Source organism: Oreochromis niloticus, unplaced genomic scaffold (genome assembly GCF_001858045.2).
Source record: "Oreochromis niloticus isolate F11D_XX unplaced genomic scaffold, O_niloticus_UMD_NMBU tig00001507_pilon, whole genome shotgun sequence".
NCBI classification, from domain to species: Eukaryota; Metazoa; Chordata; class Actinopteri; order Cichliformes; family Cichlidae; genus Oreochromis; species Oreochromis niloticus.
Genome location: NW_020327396.1, coordinates 38,782 through 47,904, shown reverse-complemented (window position 1 = coordinate 47,904; position 9,123 = coordinate 38,782). Strand labels below are relative to the sequence as shown.

Below are 9,123 nucleotides of genomic sequence, written 5' to 3'. Positions count from 1 at the left end.
GAGACCGGCTTCTTGACCACTGCTACACCTCTTTCCGGGATGCATACAAAGCCCTCCCCCGCGCCCCATTCGGCCAATCAGATCACCGCTCCATCCTGCTTCTACCCGCCTACAGGCAGAAACTGAAACAGGAAGCTCCAACCCTGAGGGCGGTGCATCGTTGGTCGGACCAATCGGAGTCTACGCTGCGGGACTGTTTTGATCACGCGGACTGGGAAATGTTTCACGTGGCTGCTAAAGACATTGATGAGTACACAGACTCAGTCTGTGGATTTATCAGAAAATGCGTGGAAGATGTCGTCCCATCCAGAACAGTTAAATCCTTCCCAAATCAAAAACCCTGGATTAACGGAGATGTTCGCACGGCGCTAGCGGCACGGAGCACCGCTTTTGCCTCCGCGAACACATCGGACTACAAACACGCACATTACCAACTCCGGAAGACGATCAAAGCAGCCAAACGTGAGTACAGGGACAGGGTGGAGCAACAGTTTGACAACCCTCGGAGTATGTGGCAGGGACTAAACACAATCACAGACTTTAGAGGGAAAACCAGCACACCGCAGACCACGGCCTCTCTGTGTGAGGATCTAAACGTATTCTACGCTAGATTCGACACAGCGAACACCATGAGACCGGACAGTGTGCGCACCGCGGATGACGTCAGTGCGCACACTGTGTCTGAGGAGGATGTGCGGAAGTACTTCAGGAGAGTGAACCCACGCAAAGCTACTGGTCCCGACGGGATTCCCGGCCGCGTCCTCAAGTCATGCGCGGCTCAGCTGGCTGGAGTGTTTACACACATCTTCAACCTTTCCCTCTCTCTGTCTGTAGTCCCAGCCTGCTTCAAAATGGCCACCATCGTCCCTGTACCCAAATCCTCCACCATTTCCTCATTGAACGACTGGCGACCTGTAGCCCTGACCCCCATCGTGAGCAAATGCTTCGAGAAGCTGGTCAGGGACTTCATCTGCTCTGCACTACCCGACTCATTGGACCCTCTACAGTTCGCATACCGCCACAACAGGTCCACTGATGATGCCATAGCCCTGACACTCCATGCTGCCCTGTCACACCTGGAGAAGAGAGACACGTATGTGAGAATGCTGTTTGTAGATTACAGCTCAGCATTCAACACCATCGTTCCCTCGAAGCTGGACAGGAAACTGCAGGATCTAGGACTGAGCAGCTCCCTCTGCAGCTGGATCCTTAACTTCCTGTCTGACAGACGCCAAGTGGTCAGACTGGGCAGCACCACCTCATCCCCCATCACACTGAACACTGGTGCTCCACAGGGGTGTGTACTGAGCCCTCTCCTGTACTCACTCTACACCTACGACTGCACGGCCACTAGAAACTCCAACATCATTGTGAAGTTTGCGGATGACACTACAGTGGTGGGTCTTATCACCAACGGTGATGAGACGGCCTACAGGGAGGAGGTCAGCGCCCTGACCCACTGGTGTCAAGACAACCATCTCACCCTCAACGTCGCAAAGACAAAGGAGTTGATAGTGGACTTCCGGAGGTGCAGAGGAGTACACACCCCCATCACCATCAACGGCGCCGCTGTGGAGAGAGTGAGCAGCTTCCGCTTCCTTGGTGTACATCTGGCTGAGGATCTTACGTGGTCAGTACACATAGACAAAACAGTGAAGAAGGCGCAGCAGCGCCTCTTCTTTCTCAGGAGACTGAAAAGATTCGGCATGAGCCCCCGCATCCTCAGGACCTTCTATCGCTGTGCCATTGAGAGCATCCTCACTGGATGCATCACCACCTGGTATGGCAACAGCACCGCCTACAACCGCAAAGCTCTCCAGAGAGTAGTGCGGTGTGCTGAATGGATAATTGGAGGTGAGCTTCCCTCCCTCCAAGACATCTACAGGAAAGCGGGGAGGATCATCAAGGACTCCAGTCACCCCAGCCACAAACTGTTCAGACTACTTCCATCAGGAAGGAGGTTCTGCAGCATCCGGTCCCGTACCAGCAGACTGAGAGACAGCTTTTTCCACCAGGCCATCAGACTGCTGAACACGTCATAGACACCTCACCCTCACTACTGGAACTTCAACATTTTGCACTCCATACTGTACATTAATGCCACTGTTTTGCACATACCAACCTCTGTATATTTTATATATCTTCTTTTATTGTTTACTTTATTTCATTTGTAAAACATGTATATACACACTATACACACACACACACACACACACACACACACGTAGAAAAACATATTTAGTACACACGTTCAGTAATGTATATACCTTTATATATTGTACATATATTTATTACTTTTTAGATTAGCCATTTTTATATTTTGCTTGTTTTACGTTATTGTATTTTGCACAACTCTGTTGCTTGTGAAGCTCGCACACAGGAATTTCACTCACATGTACTGTACCAGTGTACCTGCACATGTGACGTGACAATAAAAGTGATTTGATTTGATTTGATTATTATTTAAAATGTAATTAAACAGAAATGTGGTTAAATATAAAAGCAGTTTGCTTATGTTGTTAAAGAAAGGCTAGATTTGACATTAATAGATGCCACAGATGTTCAAAAGCTGCCACAAAGCAGTAAAAAAACAAAGACGTCTCCGAAAACGTCGGAGCAGTTTTGCAAATATGTCTTGATAAATCGAGTAGATATTTGAACTTTACACAGCTACATTCTCGCCTGAAAATATCTTAAAAGTTTATTTTGTGACCCAGAAAAAGTAATATTTAAAAGTTTTTTAGCCACGCTCCTCCGCCATTGCCGCGATTGAGTTTTGGACTAAATGCATTCTGTGATATTTAGCTGTACCGAGTCCCTCGAAGTCCACACAAGTCACCACCGATACATGCTCGATAAAACGGGAGGAACAAAAACACATCCCAGAATTTTTCGCGTTCTCGGCTTCATGTGTACTTTGAATTGGAACAGTACTTGGTCTCCAACGTATCACAAGTCCACCAGACCACAAGTACGCATACACTGGCTCCGACAACTGCGGCCAACAAATGCGATCCTCCTTTTCCCCAGATTACCATTTCTGGGTCACAAAATAAACTTTTAAGATATTTTCAGGCGAGAATGTAGCTATGCAATGCTCAAATATCTACTTAATTTATCAAAATATCACTTATTTGCAAAAGTGCTTCGAAATATTTCTTCACGTCATTATGGGCCGTGAGATTGACACACAGGCATTAGAGCCTCCTAATGCGTGTTTTGTTTGGGATTCCACCGGCCCCACCCTATCATGTGACTTAATCGCTGATACATGTTGGTCGGTGTTCCAACTTTCATCCTCCCCTGTAATGGTTCTCAAGATCTGGAGAGGTCGTGGTGTGTTTTGTTTTGTCTTCGCCTCTCCCACCAGGGCGAAACTGGACCTTGATTCCCCGCCTCTGAACCCGCCCTGAACACACACCTGTGGCTCATTCACACTGATCCTGGCAGACTACTTAAGATGGCAAGAGAGGCTGCTTCCTTGCTGGATCCTCACACTACCTAGCGTCAGTGTAGCCTAGCCTTTGGAAGTATTCCTTGGGATCCCCTAGAGTCTCCTCCTAACATTGTTTTTCTCTGTGTACAGGCCTTCTAGATTCCCTGCCCGTCTTCCCTGCCATCTGGATCTCTGTGGATGTGTGTGAGTGAGCATGAGCATTTTGGAGTGCACATTCAAAGTGAGTTATGGATTAAGTTGAAGAGGAGCGTGTGTACCCCTGCCTTGGACCTTCCCTTCGGACCCCGCTCTACTCCCTGGAGCCCCGTGTTATCTGTCTCACTGTATATATGTATATATTCTCTCTTAGTGCCACATTGTAAATAAACCCTCACCTTCTCTCTAAACTTCAGAGTCCTGCGAGTGAGTCCTCTGCCTAATAATCTGTGACAGAACGATCCAGCCATTATGCACTCAGCAGATTCTGACCCTGTTCAATGGGCTCTCCTCACTCAGGAAGCCCTACTGGAGCGGCACGAGAAGATGCTCCACCATATTAATAAAGAGCTCTCCGCCCTCACACAGGCTCTCGCCCAGCGCACACCCCTGGTAAGCCCACCCTCTCCGAGCGTAAATCCATCTCCGCGTGCAAGTCCCTCTCCATCTCCGAGTCCCCAGGCCGCTGCTACACCCCCCAACCCTCCCGCTGCCTGGCTAGAAGCCCCGGGGAGGACGATGCCAAGTCCCGAGCCGTTTACAGGTGAGCTGGAGAAATGTTCAGATTTTCTTGCACAAGTCTCCCTGTTTTTCCGCCAGCAGAACAAAACGTATGCCAGCAATGATGCCCAGATTGCTTTCTTTGTTCAGCTGCGCTCCAGTGGGCTCAGGCACTACTGAAAACCCTGCCGAATATCTCCTACCCGGAGTTCCTGTCTGAATTCAAAGGCGTGTTTGAAAAGGACGGCGGGCCATCTGCTGCTGCACAGCGTCTACCAAATCTAAAACAAGGTAAATGCACTACGGCTGACTTCTCCATTGACTTCCGCATTCTCGCTGTAGAAACCAGGTGGAGAGAAGAGGCAGTAAAGGAGGTTCTGCTCAACAATATTGTGGAGGATTTGAAGGATGACCTCATGACGAGGGAATTACCATCATCTCTCAGCTCTTTAATGACCCTGTGTATTCACGTTGACGAGCGTCTGCGAATGCGCAGCGGTACATGACACTCAGTTTCCCAGAGTGCTCCGCTCAGTGTTAGGATTGTTGCCGGAAGTGCTGCTTCACCACAACAGCCGGCCTTGATGGATGTGAGCCCCGGCGAGGTGGAGCCGATGCAGATCGGACGCACCCAGCTTACGCCAGCGTAGAGGCAGCGCCGTTTCATGGCCGGTGAGTGTTTATATTGCGGCCGTCATGGACATTTCATCGCCGTTTGCCCCGCGCGGGCAAAAGGGCATGCCCGCCAGTAAAAACGGGGGTACTGGTGGGCGAAATAATAATAATAATAATAATAATAATAATAATAATAACTTTATTTATCCCGAGGGAAATTCTTTTGTCATGTACATGCTCAAAGCAGCAGGAGAGACAGAGGAACAGATGAATAAGATATAAGATATACAATATAAACAATAAGAATAGTAGTGTACAGTAATATACAGTAGGATAGTGCAAGACATAGTATCGAATAACTCTAACGAAGTAATATATATAACTATATCCTGGTGAATAAATAACTTAGCTATCAGTGCAGGCGATTCTAGAAAGTGACATAGTATTGTGCAATAGAATAAAGGGAGGGAGTAGCAGCGTATGATGGGGGGATGAAACAAATATTCAAAAAGGTACTCTTGGGTGATATTGCACGGTCTGGAAGGGAACAGAATAACATTGGTAATCGTCTCAGGAAAATCACCTACAGAGTGAGGAAGAGTTAAACAGTCTTATTGCCACCGGTACAAAGGATTTACTGTGGCGGTCAGTTCTGCATTTCGGGGCAATGAGTCTTTTGCTGCGTTTGCTCCGATGGTCCTTCATGGGGGCGTGCATGGGGTGGGAGGGGTTGTCCATGATAGAAATAAGCTTTTTTAGCATTCTCCTCTCAGACAGCTCCTCCAGGTTCTCAAGTCTGACACCCAGGACAGAACCAGCCTTTCTAATCAGTTTGTTCAGCCTGTTGGCATCAGCTGTCTTCACCCCACTTCCCCAGCACACAGCTGCAAAGAACACGACGCTCTCCAACACCGAGTGATAGAACATGGTCAGCATTTTCCTACCAACATTGAAGGACCTGAGTCGCCTCAGTAGGAAAAGCCGACTCTGCCCTTTTTTGAAGATAGCATTGGTGTTCTTGGTCCAGTCCAGTTTACGGTCCAAGTGTACCCCCAGGTACCGGTAGTCCTCAACTATCTCCACATCAGCCCCTCTGATGGTGACAGGGTTAGGAGGAGGAGCCTGCTTCCCAAAGTCCATAATCAGTTCTTTTGTCTTTGTGATGTTAAGTTGTAGGTGGTTTAGCTCACACCACTCACCAAAGCTGTCCACCACACTCCTGTACTCCTCCTCCTGACCATCCTTGATACAGCCCACAATGGCAGAGTCATCAGAGAATTTCTGCAGATGACATGACTGAGACTTGTACCTGAAGTCAGATGTGTAGAGGGTGAAGAGGAAGGGTGATAGGACCGTCCCCTGCGGCACCCCCGTGCTGCTCAGGATGTTATCTGAGCGGCAGCTCTTCAGTCGGACATGCTGTGGTCGACTTTTTAAATAGTCCGTAATCCAACCAACCAGTGGGTCGTCCACCTGCATTTCCGTGAGCTTATTCCCCAGCAGTGATGGTCTGATTGTGTTAAAAGCACTGGAGAAGTCAAAGAACATGACCCTCACAGTGCTCCCAACAATGTCCAGGTGAGAATAAGCCTGGTCCAGCAGGTAGATGATGGCATCCTCCACGCCGATACGAGGTTGATAAGCAAACTGCAGGGGGTCCAGCCAAGGCTCCACCAGAAGACGCAGATGTCTCAGGATGAGTCTCTCCAGCATCTTCATGACATGTGAGGTCAGAGCCACTGGCCTGTAGTCACCGAGGGTCGACGGGTTGATCTTTTTAGGGACAGGAACCAGGCAGGATGTCTTCCAGAGTGGTGGGACTCTCTGAATTTCCAGGCTCATGTTGAAGATCCGTTGTAGAACTCCAGACAGCTGGGAAGCACAGCACCTGAGGGCCCTGGGACTGACACCGTCAGGGTCAGCAGCTTTGCTGGTGTGGAGTCTGCCCTATTCTTTTTTTGATGTCATCTGCTGAGAGGGACAGGGTGAGACAGTCTGAGGGGGCAGGAGAGGGGGGAGGCAAAAGGAGAAGATGGGAAGAGCTGGGTGTGGAGACAGGAGACGCAGGGCAGTCAAACCTATTGAAGTGCAGATTAAGGTTGTTAGCACTTTCGACGTCCCCATCCATCCCAACACCTCTCTTTTGTCTCAGGCCAGTGATGGCCCGCATTCCATTGCACACCTCCCTGGTGTTGTTTTCCTGCAGTTTCTTTTCCAGCCTCCGTCTGTAGGACTCTTTACCCTCTGCAATCTTGGCTTTCAGCTCCTTCTGCACCAGTTTCAGCTGATCTCTGTCACCATTTCTGAAAGCTCTCTGATGACGTCATACGTCTGCGCCGCGTTGGCATCAGGGGCGATGTAAATGTGGCAGGATGAATGTTATCCCTCGGTCTAACCCACTTTCAGCCTGGCGCATTAGGGGGCGCTAGTATAAATAGTGGCCATTTGAGTGTCCCTGGATCGCTTACCTGTGATCTCCTTTTTGGTCACCTGACTTCCTGTTGGTGTTGCTGAGATTAATTGTGGGTTACTCTTCTGAAGCCTCCATCGCGGCTGGTAGGTGTTTACTCATTATAGGTGTATATATTACCTTACTTGGTGGTAAACGGCTATTGTTTGTAGGTCGTAGCTGTAGAAGCCTCCTCTGAGCCATTCTGCTCACGTTCTATGACACGGCTTACTTGGTACGTAATCAACTTTTGTTACGCTCTCTGCCTTCTATTATTCTTTTATAGTAATTATTTATTATGCTTTGCAGGAAGTGTGGGCCTGAGTTTTGCGCCAAGCTACGTGAACTGAAGTGCTGCTGCTTTGCTTTGCTTCGTTTTATTTGTTTTTATTGTCTGTCCCGGCTGCGAGGTTTCTTTCCTACTGCTGCCAGCCTTTAACGTGGACGTCGGCGTGGACAACGGCCATATGCATGCCACGTGGGTCGGCTGGCGTGTATACTGATTGACTGACTGGATAATTAACTTATAGTCGTGCAGACGGCGAGTCGGAGCAATACGGCGGTTCCGTTTGCTCCATATTTTAGAGTTTTATCCAGATTGTATGTTTTACTGTTGTTTGATTTGTAGTTTGGATTTTTTGTTACGCCACTGGTGGGAGGCCCTTTTTCTAGCTGTAGATCACCAGTGTGGTCCTGCAGTTGGGTTATCCCCCAGCGCTACATATTAGTTTTGTTGTAATGTATTAAAATTTTCTTTGTTTCTTTTATTCAGATGCGGAGTGCTGACGTGGAGGAGACTAGGGTGCCTTGGTGGTGGGATCCTCTGAGTGTACACACCTGCCTTGCTTAATTTATTAGTGTGCGTGTGTGATAGTGTGCTGCACTTGTGTCTTGGTGTGTTTTCTTTTTTTTGAGTTTGTGTGTGGCATCCCTGCCCCTCCACTGGTAAGCCTCAGCTTTGAATACCTTTTTTAGCATACTTGTACACTGATATTTATGACTGTGCTTTTAAATGTTGTTTTAATTAATAAATTGTCAACTTATTTAATCATTGAACCTCGTCTCTGTATTGAGTATAACAAACCTAACTGCCTTCGTAGTGATTAGTGTTACCTCCAGTATTCTCTGGGTGAAATTCCCAGGGTGGCGTTGTCTTTTTAAAACTGTGAAGAGTAATTACTTTATTCCCACCTCGTTTTGCCACATAAACAATGACGATAATGGCGAGGGAAAACTCACGAGGTAAATAATATGGTCGAAGACCGACTGCTAACAGTTTGATGTGTTTGTTACACACAGCCATCCTCACCTTAACGTGACTCGGGGAACACCAGCGGTTGTTAACATAGAGAGCGAGTCCTCCTCCCCTCTTCTACTCGCTGCTGCCTGGGTCCCTGTCCGCTCTCACACACGTAAATCCGTTTATATCCAACACCTGGTCCGGGATGTTTTTGTGCAGCCATGTCTCCGTGAAACACATAACACTGCATTCACGGAAAACTTTCTCTGTCCTTGTTAGCGTCGCGATCTCCTCCATCTTATTAACCAGCGATCTGACATTGCCAGTCACTACAGACGGGAGAGCAGGACGGAATCTTTTCCTCCTCAGTCTTCGTGTTTTCCCGGCTCTGCAGCCGCGGTACTTCCTCTTGATCACCGCAGGGATCTCATGCTGAACACCGGCATGGCTGTGCTGTCTTAGCCCCAGCAGCAGGTCCCGGCTATAGACAAAGGGGCAGCGTGGCGTCGCGGTCATCTCAGTAGTTTTACGCAGAGTTTCATGTCCAAACACGGATAAAAACTTCTCGACTATACAAGAAGTATAAACTAAAAAACTAAGTAGACAAAAAGAAATAAATAAGAGGAAAAGAAAGAAAGGAGAAAGTAATTTTCAACTGTAGAGAGC

The 9,123-nt window shown here is 48.2% G+C and overlaps 1 long non-coding RNA gene across 1 annotated transcript; it reads left to right on the top strand.

The window, feature by feature from the left end:
- Positions 1-3,227: 3,227 nt before the first annotated feature.
- On the top strand, positions 3,228-4,257 carry LOC112844771 (uncharacterized). The gene is made up of 3 exons (XR_003217524.1): positions 3,228-3,506; positions 3,587-3,640; positions 3,850-4,257. It is a non-coding gene; the product is annotated as an uncharacterized LOC112844771 (long non-coding RNA).
- Positions 4,258-9,123: the final 4,866 nt, after the last annotated feature.